The sequence below is a fragment of the Macrotis lagotis genome, chromosome X (assembly GCF_037893015.1).
Source record: "Macrotis lagotis isolate mMagLag1 chromosome X, bilby.v1.9.chrom.fasta, whole genome shotgun sequence".
Lineage (NCBI taxonomy): Eukaryota > Metazoa > Chordata > Mammalia > Peramelemorphia > Peramelidae > Macrotis > Macrotis lagotis.
Window position 1 is genome coordinate 95,860,226 of NC_133666.1, and position 15,815 is coordinate 95,876,040.

At 37.8% G+C, this 15,815-nt stretch overlaps 1 protein-coding gene across 3 annotated transcripts in view; it reads right to left on the reverse strand.

Annotated features, from left to right (window-relative positions):
* PTBP3 (polypyrimidine tract binding protein 3) overlaps window positions 1-15,815 on the reverse strand; it is a 138,088-nt gene that overhangs the window by 92,235 nt on the left and 30,038 nt on the right. For all 3 annotated transcript variants that reach the window (XM_074200151.1, XM_074200152.1, XM_074200150.1), the window contains exon 2: window positions 8,058-8,133. The gene's annotated coding sequence lies outside the window, so the exon portion shown is untranslated. The remainder of the gene's footprint in view (window positions 1-8,057; window positions 8,134-15,815) is intronic.

Below are 15,815 nucleotides of genomic sequence, written 5' to 3' on the forward strand. Positions count from 1 at the left end.
ATAACAAGATAAATATGAAAGGCAAATGATAAGGAAATTGAAATATAAGGAGATGATTATATGTGTCCCCTCTGAACCTTCTTAACATTTGGATTCATAAAGGGAATCCAATTAATCCAAGTTTGAGAGTGGTTCCATTATGTCTAATGATCTTTAAAAAAAAATAGAAAAAGACAGAAAAAGGAATATTTTGAAGAGAAAAGATCTCACAATCTGAGTGCATAGATAGCAACATAAACAAGGAGAAAGGGTGTAAGGGAAGAGGGATCAGATGATGCTCAAATCTTATCATCCAAACTTGTCAAAAGCACACAAACACACATAGAGATTGGTATGGAATACATTTCATTTAACAAGGAAATGAGGGAAGGAAGAAAACAGGAAGAGGAATTACAAAGAGGACAGATTAAGGGAAGGATGAGTCCTAAGGAAAACAAATTCTAAAGATATAAAAAAAATATTTATAGATCTTTTCTGAGGTGACAAAGAATGGGAATCTAAGAGGATGTCTGGATTAAAAAACATCCTATCATATAAATGAAATGGAATACTATTGTTTTGAACTCTTATCAGTTTAATGACCAATCAAGATGTCAGTTCTAATGATGAAATAGTCTACTGAAAAAGGTGAAAGATTCAGAGTGCAGAATGAGGCAGGTTTTGGGGGGGACATGGATCAACGGACATTTCGTTTGACCTGAACATGCATGTTTATAATGCAATTTGTTATCCTGGGTTTCTCAACTGGGGTAATGGGGAGATTGGTGGTGAGAAGGCATATTCTGGCTGATTAAAACAAATTAAAAAAAATTTTTTTAAGGTTAATAAGGACTAGGATACACATTTTTTTTTTTTGCCAGTGGTTAGCAGACAGGAGTAGGGTATGATAAAAACAATAACAATAAAAACCTATGATTAACTTCATGAATTTCTGCTGAAATTAATCTATTGACTAATTCCTAACCATTATTCAAAATAAGCTAATGCTACATGGTAAAATTCAGACACTTCTAAGCACAAAATTGCTCCATGATTTGGCTCAAAATATCTTCTGAATGCTATTACCAAATAACCAGCTCCCCAAATCCCCCAATCTAACCCAAAAGTTCTTCAATTTCTTTTCTCCATGATCGTTGTGGTTTTTTTTTTGCAAAGCAATAGGGTTAAGTGACTCCAGGGCCAGTGCTCTATTCATTGCACAACCTAGCTGCTCTCTGTCTCCATGATCTTGCTCTGTTACAACTACCTAAAACGTATCTCCCCCTTTCCCTGACTTAAAAAAAAAAAATTATTTATCCTGCAAAACCACAGTAAAAATGCTACTTTTCCACAAAACCTTTCCTTACTGGCCCAACCTTTGGTTAATATATTCACCAAATATTTACCAAGTTAGCCAAGTGGCTACTATGAAGTATTCCATTCTTTCCCCCTCCTTTCTATACTTTCATCTCCGTAAACAGCAGGTTCAATGATACTTCATAAACAGATTACTCCCAAATCTATAAATCTAGTCTTAGTCTCTATTCCTGAACTTTAGTCCTGAATCACTAATTGTCTACTGGAATTTAACAATGTTCATTAATTTTATTACCCAAATTCATTGCTCTTCCACACTTCCTTGTTACTGTCAAATTACTACCCTCCAAGTCATCCAGTTTCACACAAAATCAAGTGTCATCCTCTACTCTTCAATCTCACTTAACCCTACATATCCTTTTGTTAATCTTGTCGTTTTTTACCTCCCCATCTCTCCATTCACACAGTCACCAATCTGCTTATTACTATGACTTTTTGCCTATATTACTGCACTTCTAATTGGTTTCCTTACCACAAGCTTCTCCACTCCAAGTCATCTTCCATACTGCTGCAAAGGATGATTTTCCTTATATATTCATCAGCTCTATCAACACTACAGCCCCACACTATCCTTCTCTTCCTTCTCACTAAACTCAAATTGCTCCCTATTTGTTTGAAATATAAATTTGTTGAAATTTTGTTGAAATGTAAATTTCAACTAATCCATTTAAAAGTTCTTCCCTAGTTTACCTGTCAGATCTATGGAAAGGGAAGCAGTTTATGACCAAAGAAGAGATGGAAAACATTGTCAAAGACAAACTAGGTAATTTTAATTACATTAAAAGGCTTTTGCACAGACAAAACCACTGCAACTAAGATCAAAAAAAAAATTGTAATAAATGGGAAAACAGTTTTTACACCTAGTATTTCTGACAAAGGACTCATTTCTAAAATATACAGACAACTGAGTCAATTTTTTAAAAAACATGCCATTCCCCAATTGACAAATGGTGAAAGGATATGCAAAGGCAATTTACAGATGAGGAAATCAAAGCGATCCATAGTCATATGAAAAATTGCTCTAAATCGCTACTGATTAGAGAAATGTAAATTAAAGTATCACACACCTCTCAGACTGGCCAATATGACCAGAAAGGACAATGATCAATGCTGGAAGGGATATGGGAAATCTGGGACACTTAATACATTGCTGGTGGAGCTGTGAACTCATCCAACCTTTGTGGAGAGTAATCTGGAATTACACCCAAAGGGCAACAAAAAATGTGCATACCTTTGAACCAGCAATACCACTACTGGGTCTATACCCTGAGGAGTCATGAAAAAGGGTAAAAACATCACTTGTACAAAAACATTCATAGCAGTCTTGTTTGTGGTGGCAAAGAATTGGAAATTGAGTGAATATCCATCAATTGGGGAATGGCTGAACAAGTTATGTTATACGTACACTATTATGTTATATGTTATATGAACACTATTCTTCTATTAGAAACTAGGAGGGATGGGAAGTCCGGGAAGCCTGGAAAGACTTGCATGAACTGATGCTGAGTGAGATTAGCAGAACCAGAAGAACATCGTATACCCTAACAGCAACATGGGGGTGGATGATCAACCTTAATGGACTTGCTGATTCCATCAGTACAACAATCAGGCACAATTTTGGGGTATTTGCAATGGAGAATACCATATGTATCCAGAGAAAGAATTATGGAGTTTAAATAAAGACCAAAGACTATTACCTTCAATTTAGGAAGGAAAAAAAAAAAACACATTATCTTATTATGTAATTTTGCTATCTCTTATATACTTTTATTTTCCTTAAGGATATGATTTCACAGTCATCACATTCAACTTAGATCAATGTATACCAAGGTAAAGACTAACAGACTGCCTTCTGTGAGGGAAGGGGGAGGGAAGCAAGTTTAGGGGGAAAATTACAGAATTCAAAATAAATATTTATTTTAATATATATATAATATATATAACATATAATAATAATTCCTTCAAACATCACCTTCTGCAAGATTCCATCCCCAACCCCCAGGCACTAGTGCCTTCCCCTTCCTACTACTCATGTCTCATGTACACACACATTGACTCCTCTATTAGCATGGCATCTCCTTGAGGAATTATTTCACTTTCTCTGTATTCACAGCACTTAGCACTATGAAAGCATTTAATAAATGCTTGAAAACTGATTTTGAATGCCTAATGTGATTAGCATAGTGTTGCTTGTTCTAATCTGTTCAATAAAGGGTTAATTTCAATAAGCATGATGACAAAATTGGCATTGTTACTTAAAAAATACTAAAATGATAAAACATGCTATAAATTAAGATTTATTTTCCCCATTATTAATTCAACACCTAATAGTTTCCTTCAATATTAAAATTAACAGATCAGATTATTTACTAGGAAAAACAAAAGGTAAATTAGCTGTGTTGAGGGGCAGCTAGGTGGCGCAGTGGATAGAGCACCAGCCCTGGATTCAGGAGAACCTGAGTTCAAATCAAGTCTCAGACACTTAATAATTACCAAGCTGTGTAGCCTTGGGCAATCCACTTAACCCCATTGCCTTGTTTAAAAAAAAGAAAAAAACAAGGACAAAAAAAAGTTAGCTTTGTTGATCCTGAATATACCATTATTTTGGTAAACCTATTCCTTAGCTATAAAAGGGGCTTCACTAGAAAAATCCTAAAGTCACTTTCTTCCCTAAAATTCTAGGTTATTTCATACAGAATATTTTGTAAAAGGTTTAATTCATTTAATCCTGGGATCAACAAATTATAGCCAGAGTCAAATCTGGATTTATATTAAAATGTAAAAGGCTGGGGGCAGAGCCAAGATGGTGACAGGAGAGGACCTTCTCTCATTTGATCTGGTGCAAAACTTATAAATTAAGGACTCTAACTACATTTTCAAGAGACAGAACCCAGAGGAATCCAGTGAGGGAAATCTCCAACCCATAGTAACCTGGAAAAGAGCGGAAAGGCTCTGCTCCACAGGGTCAGAGGGGCGGCCCACCAGAGGGGTGGCCCACCAGAGCAAAAGAACTTCAGCCTCCCAGAGGCAGCCCCAGGGAGCTGGGAAGTGTGGCTCACAGCAGCGGGGGAGTCTCCTGATCTACACCCTGGGGAGCACCAGGCATAACTTGGGGGAACAGTGGGGGGACCTCTGCCAGAGTGAGCACCAGAAACTCAGCCCTCAGGACACACAGCAAGCAGCTAGGTCCCTGGCAGCTCAGATCCAGGAAACAGAAGCAGGCGAAGCCAGTAAGCAGGAGCCCCTAGGGCATGAGCCCATTGAACCTAGGGAGGGGAGTGAAAAGAGAGACTGCCTAGCTCTGTGCTCTGTCCCTGGAATAGGACTCTGGGGCTCTGACCACAATCAGATCCTCATTGCAGTCTAGGCCCCCCCATAGAACAGCAGCCCCCCCCCACCTCAGCCCCATGGCAGAGGGGCGCGCTTATGGTCATTCATAGACCAGGAGGGAGGACAGAGCCTCACACATGGAGATCCTTGTGGGGGTGTCCCAAAAGCTCAGGAAGCACCCCAAAACCAGGCTCAAGCTGGTAATGAGCAAACAGAGAAATAAGAGGAACACTATTGAGAAATATTTTGCCTGTGAGCCCAAGAAGGATCAAAACACTCAGTCTGAAGATGAGGAAGCACAAGCTCCTGCATATAAAGACTCCAAGAAAAACAGAAATTGGGCTCCGGCTATGACAGAGCTCAAAAAATACTGAAAATCAAATGAGGGAGATCCAAGAAAAATTGGGAAAAGAAAGGAGAAATGCAGGAAAAACATGAAAATGAAGTCATCAGCTTAGTCAAGGAGATCCAAAAAAATGCTGAAGAAAATAACATGTTAAAAACCAGTTAGGTCAAATGGATAAAATAGTTCAAAAAGTTATCAGGAAGAAGAATGCTTTAAAAAGCAGAATTGGCCAGATGGAAAAGGAGATAACAAAGCTCTCTCAGGAAAACAAATCCTTCAGACAAAGAATGGAACTGAGGGAGATTGCTGATTTTACAAGAAATCAGGACTCAATACTTCAAAACCAAAAGAACAAAAAATTAGAAGAAAATGTGAAACATCTCACTGAAAAAACAACTGATCTGGTAAACAGATTCAGGAAAGATAATTTTAAAATTTTTGGAATACCTGAAAGTCATGACCAGGAAAACAGCCTTGACATCATTTCCAAAGAATTATTACAGGAAAATTACCCTCATATCCTAGAAGCAGAGGGCAAAATAGAAATTGAGAGAATCCACCCATCTCCCCAAGAAAGAGAACCAAAAAAAAAAAAAAACCCCAACCCCCAGGAACATTACAGCCAAGTTCCAGAACTCCCAAGTCAAAGAGAAAATATTACAAGCAGCCAGAAGGACACAGTTCAAATATCGTGGAGTTGCAGTCAGGATCATACAGGACTTAGCAGCAACTACATTAAAAGCTCGTAGGGCTTGGAATATAATATTCTGGAAGGCAAAAGAGCTTAGAATGCAACTGAGAATCAACTACCCAGCAAAACTGAAGGTCTTCTTCCAGGGAAAAAGATGGACTTTCAATGAACCAGGGGAATTTCAAATGTTCCTGTTGGAATGGCCAGAGCTGAACAGAAGGTTTGATCTTCAAATACAGGACTCAAGTGAAGCATAGACAGTGGAGGTGAAGAGGAAAATATGAAGGACTTAATGATGATGATGAACTACATGTATTCCGGTATAGAAAAAGGATACTGATAATACTCATATGAACCTTCTCATTTAATAGAACAGGTAGAAGGAGCTTTTATAGATGAAGCACAGGAGAAAACTGAATTTGAAGATATATTGTGGTGTAAAAACGAAGTCAATAGATAAAAGGGAAATGTAATGGGAGAAAGAAAAAGGAGAGGAGGGATAGGCTAAGATATTTCATATAAGATTTTTCTTTATTACAATGAGCTATTGCAATGATATGGAATGGGGGAAGGCAAGGGGGAATGAGGGAATCTTTGCTCTCATCAGAGGTGGCTAGGAGAGGAAACAGCATATATACTCAATGGGGTATAGGCCTCTGGAGTAAGAAGGGGGGGATGGAGGAGGGGGGGGGATGTGAATGAAGGAGGAAAGGATGGACCATGGGGGGAGAGTGGTCAGATAAAACACATTTTCTTTTTTACTTCTTGCAAGGGGCTGGGATTGGATGGCCTGTCCAGGACCATAGGGCCAGGTGGATGCTGGGTAAGGGGTGGTATGTGGGTTTGGGGCCTCTTGGCCCCAGGGCTGGGGATCTGTCTGCTGTGCCACTCAGCTACCCTACAGCAGAGTCAGAGTGAAAGAAGAGAGAAAATAAAGTACATGGTAGTAGAGAAGTATGAATGGAGGGAGTTGAGATCAACAATGGCAACAGTGGAAAAATATGGAAGTAACTTCTGTGATGGACTTACCATAAAGAATGTGAACCACCCGTGACAGAGCTGGTGGTGTTGGAAAACAGACTGAAGCTCATTTATTATCATCATCATCATCATCATCATTACTATTATTATTATTATTCTCTGGGGGGTGTTGCAGGGCAGATGAGATTGGGTGGCCTGCCCTTGGCCACACAGCTGGGTGATTGTTGGGTGTCTGAGGCCAGATTTGGACCTGGGTGCTCCTGGCTCAAAGGCCAGTGATCTGTCTGCCACCCAGCTGCCCCTACTATTATTATTGCTATTTTTTTAATTTTATTTTGGCTCTTTTTTTTTGCTTTGTTTTTGTAGGGCAATGGGGTTGGGGTGGCTTCCATGGGGGTCACACAGCTGGGTGATTGTTCGGTGTCTGGGGCTGGATTTCGGCTCGGGTGCTCCTGGCTCCAAGGGCCGGTGCTCCATCCACTGTGATACCTGGCCATACCTACAATTATTATTATTTTTTTTATTTTTAATTTTTTCTCTCCCCTTTACTTTATCCCTGATGCGGGTCTATATTTTCTTGGGGGAGAGGCGGTACTATGTTTACTCTTAAACAAGAATATTTTAGTAATGTATAAAAAAACATTATTTGTACAAAATAAGAATAAATAAATTAAAAAATGTAAAAGCCTTTCTTAGCTCACAGGTCACACCAAAAACTGACAGTGGTCTGGAATTGGCCATGTTCTAATGTAAAACTATCATATATTTTTTTCTTTTGGATTTTGCAAGGCAGTGGGGTTAAGTGGCTTGCCCAAGGCCACACAGCTAGGTAATTATTAAGTGTCTGAGGTTACATTTGAACTCAGGTTCTCCTGACTCCAGGGCCGGTGCTCTTATGCTCTGTGCCACTTAATTGCCCCAAAACTATCATATTTTAAAGATAAAATATTTCAAAAGAAAAAAAAGCAATCATATTGTTGAGAATGAAACACCAGCAATGGATACCTCTTCAAAGAATTTTTGATAAGAGTAATAAAGTGTGCTAATTTACTGAAATCTGCCTAAGGTTCCAGTTTTCAACGAACATTTAAGGATTTAAAAAAACAACAGTCTCAATATGTCAAGATTGAGGTTTACTTAGCTTTTAAACAAAATGAATTCAGAATTTAAAATTCTATATATTACAGACTATTCTACAATACATTTACTTTAGTCCATAGTGCATATCATTTATGTTTATAATACGAACAAAATGATAAAATGAACTATTTGCTACATATGCTTTGTCACATAATTTTTTTTTGTCATGTCAAGTCAAATCTTCATAAATGAAAATTGAAATTCTCACTATACCTGTAGCTGGAGTCGAATTGCTCATGGTAAAAGGCCCGTTAGTGATACCAGAAGAAAGAAGCTCGTCAGATCCCCGCTAAAAATGGGAAGGGAAAAATAAAGTCATTAACAAGTTTTCTACAATAGGATTATTCAACTAAGGAGCACATGTTGTCAGCATCAAGGTTTGCAATAAATAAAGGTTATTTTGATTACATAAAAAGTGACAAATTATAAGCCCAGTTCTACTCTGAACTGCCAAAAATTCTACTCATATTATTAGCAAGAACTATTCTAACAAAGAAATAAAGAAAATTAAACCTCCAACATATGAGCAATTTTCATTCCTCAAAATAAGTTTTTTAAAGTTTACAAATTATCTTATTCCCCATGTAAGCACTACTGTAAGATCATAATATATATGATGTACATACAGATCCCATATGTGATGTATATATCAATAACTTAGCAATTCCTAATGTTTTTACAGAAGTCTTACCAACTACAACACTGTTGAAAGCAAGTGGCATACCAAAATATCTTGATTTTACAATATTTAATCTAGTTACTGAATTTTATTTATTAACTCTATGACCTAGGACAAATGACTTAGACCTAGACTGATAAAATCTTTAAGATGAAAGAACTGAACTAGATGATTTCTGACTTTCCAAAATCTAAATTCAAGGGGCGGCTAGGTGGCACAGTGGATAAAGCACCAGCCCTGGAGTCAGGAGTACCTGGGTTCAAATCCAGTCTCAGACACTTAATAATTACCTAGTTGTGTGGTCTTGGGCAAGCCACTTAACCTCATTTGCCTTGCAAAAAAACTAAAAACAAAAATCTAAATTCATAAACTACAAAATAGAGACATCATGGAATATTATAAAATATTTCAACAGATTTGTCATATAGCTTTACTATGACAAATCATGACTTCAAAAAATTAAGACTAATAATTTTCACAATTTCCTAAAATACAAAGTACATGATAGCAAATGTTAATTAGTAATATGTTATATAGCAAATCATGACAGAAATAATGGATTAGTTGAAATAGTCTTAGTTCCTTAGAAGATTGGCAAATAACAGGTTCCTAGGATTTAGGGCTAGAAGGGACCTATTCTGATTATATAATTTTAAAGACAAGCCCAAGTAATAAAATGACTTCTATAAGGCAGTCACTAAGCCAGTCAGGTCATGAGCCTTCTTCCTTTAAAGGTATATCTTTCAAAAGTCAAGCAAGAAAAGTTTTCTTTCATAGATGTTTACATTTATACCCTAATCATACCAAGTACTTGCTGGATCTCCCTTACATCCTTGATTATATCTGACTTGTGAGACTCCTGTGTGCCTCTGAGCAAAAGTCACTTAATCTTCTTAAGTCTCTTTGACTCTTAAAAAGAAGTGTTTAGGTGAGTCTCTAAGGCCCTTCCCAGCTCTAGATCCTATATACTTTAGGAAAACCAAAAAAGTCAGCAAAAATGTAGGGAGGGATCCACAAGGCTAAAGTCAAGGAAGAAAATTAGAGAAGGAAAGAAGTGTAAGGAATGGCTCTTCCTCAACCCAGATGCCAAGACAAGCTTCAAAAGGGCCGTGATATCTATGGATCATATGATCCATTGGCAGAGAAAATGATATGAAGACTCATATGGGCAGGATGAAACCTGATGAGCTTGATCTTCAAATACCCTATATATCCCCTATATCATTTTAAAATGAGAAGGGTTCTAAAATTTATCAGTAAACCCCAATCTGTGACTTTATTTTAATCAGAATAACTACAACCATTTGTAAAGAACTCAGATTTAATGATAAAAACTTTGGAAAATAAATATTGGAAATATTACTCCCATTTTGTATATAACTGTGGGCAAATCATAAGGAGAAAATATTTTTATATTCCCTTTAAAAAATAAAAAAGGTACTTTAATGAACTGAGATATCTTGCAGCTGCCATCCTTGAATGTCAGACTACTTTTACACATTCTTTTCCTACCAGGTTTTTTTATTTTAATTTCTTTAAAAATAAGAAAACCAGGGCAGCTAGGTAGAGCACAGGCCCTGGAGTCAGTACTACCTGAGTTCAAATGTAACCTCAGACATAATTACCTAGCTGTGTGGCCTTGGGCAAGCCACTTAACCCCATTTGCCTTGCAAAAACCTAAAAACAAACAAACAAACAAACAAATAAATAAAAAGAAAAGCAGGGGGCAGCTAGGAGGCGCAGTGGACAGAGAGCCAGTCTTGGGAGTCATGAGGACCCTGAGTTTAAATCCAACCTCAGACACTTAATAATTGCCTAGCTATGCAACTTTAGCCAAATCACTTAACCCCATTGCCTTAAATAAAAAAAAAGAAAACCCATTCACACAACTCCCTTTCTTATATAGTTGACTTACAGTATTTGTCTTAAAAGTAAACTCTTATCTGATATTTCAAATCAAATTTTTTAGTTTATAGCTATTCCTAATTGTTTTCTCTGGGTATCCCTAATTACTGGAACATTCTCCCTTCTAGAATTCATCTATTGAATTCCTTGGCTTCCTTTTAAGTTCCAATTAAAATTCCAATTATACCTGGAAGCTTTTTTCAACCTCTTTTATAACACAGCCTTCCCAGATACCTCAATTTCAAGTGTCTGTCTTATTTTTTTCTATTTATCCTTTATACAGTTTGTACATAAACATTGATGTGTTCCATTAAATCATGAGCTTCTTGAGGGAAGGAACTGTCTTCTGACTTTTTTCAAAATTTGTTTCTCTTTTCTGATTCTTCTTTCACAACCTGATTAATATGGAAAATATGCTTGTACATGTATAACCTACATCAGATTACTTGCTGTCTTGGGGACAGGAAGAAGAGGAAAAAACTTTAGAACTCAGAATTATGGATGATTGTTCTTGACAAGTTAATGCATTTGAACATAAAATAGATTAATTTAAAAAATGCTTAATAGACTAATTTTTATGGGGGCGGCTAGGTGGCGTAGTGGATAAAGCACCGGCCTTGGAGTCCGGAGTACCTGGGTTCAAATTTGGTCTCAGACACTTAATAATTACCTAGCTGTGTGGCCTTGGGCAAGCCACTTAACCCCGTTTGCCTTTAAAAAAAAAAAACCTAAAAAAATAGACTAATTTTTAAAATTCATTTTTAAAAAAAGAGGTATAATCAACTCCTGGAATGAGAGTTGCCTGAATCAGGAAGTCAGGGCCCCAGGGATCCAATAAACCCACCTCAATTAAAAAAAAAAACCCAGAGTTCATATCTGAACAAATGATGATCAAAAAACGTAGTGAGAATTTGTCAGTCAATGAGCATTTATTAAGTATGTACTATAAGCCAGGCAGCACACTAAGCACTAAGGGTGCAGAGAAATGCAAAGGAAAGAGATCACAATCTAATGAGGAAAACAATATTCAAATTACTATGGGCAAATAACAAATAACAAATGGGAAATAATCAAAAGAAGAAAAAATAATCAAAAGAAAAGCACCAGAAATCAGGACTCAGAGGAGGGCTTCCTTTAAATGGGATTTTATCTGGGACTCGAAGGAAAACAGGAAGAGGTAAGGGAGGGAGAATATACAATGATGAGGAACAGTCAGAAAAAATACACAGAATCAAAAGATGGAGTGTCATGTCTGAGGAAGGAAGCCAGTGTCACTGGATCAAAGAGTAAGGATGAGGAGGGAGTTGTAAGATGCAGGAAAAAAAATAAATGTAAGGGACTTACTTCCTTCTACCCCAGAAATGCACAACAATACTACCTAGAAACCCCTAGGAAGTGTCAGCAAAACCAATTTTAATGCAGGATAGCAAAGGTTCCCAGAAACAGGAAGTATGTAGCCCATAAAATTCAAATGTCCAGATGCCACAGGAACCAAAGACTTCTTTGACACAGTTTCACTGCAAGTACAAGAACAAAGCAACCAGAAAACAATCTCCAAGTAACCAATAGACAGTCTGGAACACTCTAGATCAGGGACACCAGAAAGAACACTGAAGATCCAGCATTTTGAGCTTCAAAGATGCAGGGGGAACTAACCCTAAAAAGTGCGAATCAACGTAAGAACCTAAGGTTCAAGGGAAAAGTCAAACAGAGTCACCCAGCCGCTCCCTTAAAATCTCAGCAAGATAAGATCCTGGTCATAACATAAAACCCTAATTCAGAAACCAAAATTGGAGATGAATAAATAAAAGAAAATACTCAACAAACCCCCAAAATATTGCAAATGAAAAGGTACCAAAGAATCAAGTATTGTGAACTACAACCCAAAACTAATTGGAAACTAAATAACCTCATTTTAAAAAATGAAGGGATCAAACAACAAATTATAGAAAGAATTAATTCATCCCTACAGAACGACAATAATGAAACAACATACCATGGGATTCACTCAAAGCGGCTGTCAGGAGGATATCTCATGTCTTTAAATGCTTACATGAATAAATTAGAGAAAGAAGAAATCAATGAACCAAATATGCAACTAAAAAAATTAGAGAAAGAACAAATTTTAAAACCCCAATACTAAATTAGAAATTCTAAAAATAAAAGGAGAAATTAATAAAATCGAAAGCAAAAAAAACTATTGAATTAATAAATAAAACCAAGAGTTGGTTTTATGAAAAAAACAACTACAAGTAGAAATCTGAAAAGATTTTTCTACAAGGAACACAAAAATAGAAAAAAAAGGGAAAATAAAATAAAGAAAAAAATAAAAGTTCTGGAGGAAAGAACTAGAAGGAGAACAAGTAAGAAACTTTCCTTTCCCAATAAATAAAATCCCTAAAATCTAAAATAAACCAAAGAGAAATTTACAACTATGGGACAGCAAGACATAGCAGAGCAAAAATGCTGGTAAAGGGAAGAAAACATCCAAAATCGAACTGAACAGGTAAGGAGAAATTAAATCAATAATCATTTGATTCTCTAAAAACCATACTAAAAAAAAAAGACTGGAGCATTGTTTCTAAGAATTCACAATGAAAATTATCTGAATCCACATAACAAAGGTTAAAAAAAATCTACTAATCACCTCCTGAAAAAAATTCCAAAAAGTCAAAATCCAGAGATCTTACACAATAGTTAAACTTTGTTCTGAATTCTTGGGGTATATTAAGTACCAAGGAAATAATAGATCAGACAACATCAGGAAGCTTCCATTAAAAACCAAGAGAGACCTTAGAAGACAATAACTTGAAAGGCAAAAGATAAAGTCTGGCCAACCAAGAATAGTTTATCCTGCAAATCTGAGTATAATGGGGGGGGGGGGTGAATTGAAGAGGGAATGACACCCTTTAATACACAAGAACTTTCTAGCAATTCTAATAAAAAGATCAGAGATGAGTAGAGACTGAAATATAAGAGCCTAGAGAAACCTTTAGATGGCTCCATCAGGAACACCTCAGTTCAAATATGACCCCAGGCATACTTAATCTGCTTGCATTAATACACTGAAGATGGAAATGGCAAACCACTACAGCATCTTTACCAAGAAAAACCTGTGGTCAGTATGATCCAGAGGGTCTTGAAGAATCAGACATGATTTAACAACAGTAGAGAAACTTTAAAAAAGGCAATTTAATCTAAGCAACTGGAAACTGCTCTATGATGATATACTAGAATTCTAAGGAAGAGAGAAGAAGCAAGTTCCCTTCAAAAGGTCCTTAGGATAGACTGGGTTTATTTGGAATGTTTGAAGGGGGAAAGAGAAGGAAGAATAAAAAAATAAAGGAGGAATATACCAGGGAAGAAATAAGGGAAAGAGACTTGGTAGTCCTCCTAATTGACAATGATGTAAAGAAAAGTACACAAAACCATGGGAAAAAGAATGAAGGGAGTGAATATCAGATAAATGTCACATATCAAGTGTACAAAAGACGAAAAACAGAAAAACAGTTTGGTGTAGAAATGCATCAATCTTAATAGGGAAACAAAGTGGGGAAGGTGGGTAGGAGGGCAGAAAATTTGGAGAGGGAATATTGAGTCAAAAGAAAATAAACTTCCTGATACTTAAACAAGGATTAAAAATGGAGACAGCCACTGGTGAAGGAAAAGAAAAGCAAAGAAACTTGCCTCTAAGACAAGTGGGGAATGGCTCAACAAAAGGTGCTGTATGAATATAATGAAATATTATTATACCCTAAAAATAACAAAAGACCAGAGAATCCTGAGTAATATAAACTGACATGACCCAGAATGAAAACAGCCTTAGAAACAATTTATACAAGTTCAGAAACTTTTTAAAACACTAAAACTGGAAATTTGAGAGGGGCAGCTGTGGTTCCTTTTAAGTAATGAAATCATTCTGTGACTCAGGGAGGTAAGAAAGGTTTAGGCTTTAATTCACAGGTTGCACAAAAAGGTTTACAAGTTACTATAAAAAGATCACAAGTTAAGTTCTTAGGAGAAGCAGTAAGAGCTAAAGGGAAAGAGGCTAAAGCAAAGGCAGGAAACCACTGATCCCTAGAGTAGTCCTAGGGGAAACAGGTTTTGGTTCTTTAAAAGGTAAAAAAGATGGGTTTCTAAGAAGATGCAAAGTTCAGTGCAGCTAGGTGGCACAGTGGATAGAGCACCAGTCTTGGAGTCAGGAGGACCTGAGTTCAAATTCAGCCTCAGGCGCTTAATAACTGCCTATCTGTGTGGCCTTGGGCAAGCCACTTAACCCCACTGCCTTGCAAAAAAAAACAACAAAAGATAGCAAAGTTCAAGTTCAGTTAAAAGAAAGGGAGTTTTTTAAGAAGATAGGCACAAGTTAGGTTCTTTAATAAGGTAAAGAAAGTGAATTTTTTAAAAGACAATAATGCCCAAGTTAGGATAAAGAAAGTGAGTCTTTAAGAAGTTAGATCAAGCAAAGCAACACATGGGGGGGGGGGGGATTAGCAAAGACACTTAAGAGGAAAGGAAGCAGACAGGAGAGTGTCAGGGCTTGGATTAACATGGATCTAGGGCTGGGGGGGCGGGGGGGCGGAGCCAAAATGAAGACAAAAGAGGACCTTCTCTTACGTGCTCTCTCTTAAAATTTATAAGCTAAGGACTCCCAACTAAATTTTCAAGAGACAGAACCCACAGAGGGACCCAGTGAGGCTGTTCTCCTACTCAAGGTAACCTGGAAAAGAGCAGAAAGGCTCCGGGTCGGAGGGGTGGCCTGCCAGAGCGAAAGAACTTCAGCCTCCCAGAGGCAGCCCCAGGGCGCTGGGAGCCAGGGCTCACAGCAGTGGGGGCAGTATCCTGATCTACACACCAGGGAGCACCAGGCATAACTTGGGGGGGAACCTCTGTCAGAGGGCGCACTTGAAGCCCAGCCCACAGGGCACACAGAGAGCAGCATGGCTTCAGCAGCCCAGATCCAGGAACAGAAGCAGGTGGACCCAGTAAGCAGGAGCCCCCAGGGCATGAGCCCATTGAGCTGAGGGAGGGGAGTGAAGAGAGACATCTGAGGTCTGTCCTCTGCCTCTGGAACAGGACTCTGGGGTTCTGACCACATTCAGATCCTGATCGCAGTCTAGGCCCCCCCATAGAACAGCAGCCCCCCCACCTCAGCCCTGTGGCAGAGGGGGGCAATTATGGTCATTCGCAAACCAAGAGGGAAGACAGAACCTCACACATGGAGATCCTTGTGGGACTGTCCCAAAAGCTCAGGAAGCACCCCAAAACCAGGCTCAGGCTGGGAAAATGAGCAAGCAGAGAAACAAGAGGAAGACCACTGAGAAATATTTTGCATGAGCCCAAGAAGGATCAAAACACTCAGTCTGAAGATGAGGAAGCACAAGCTC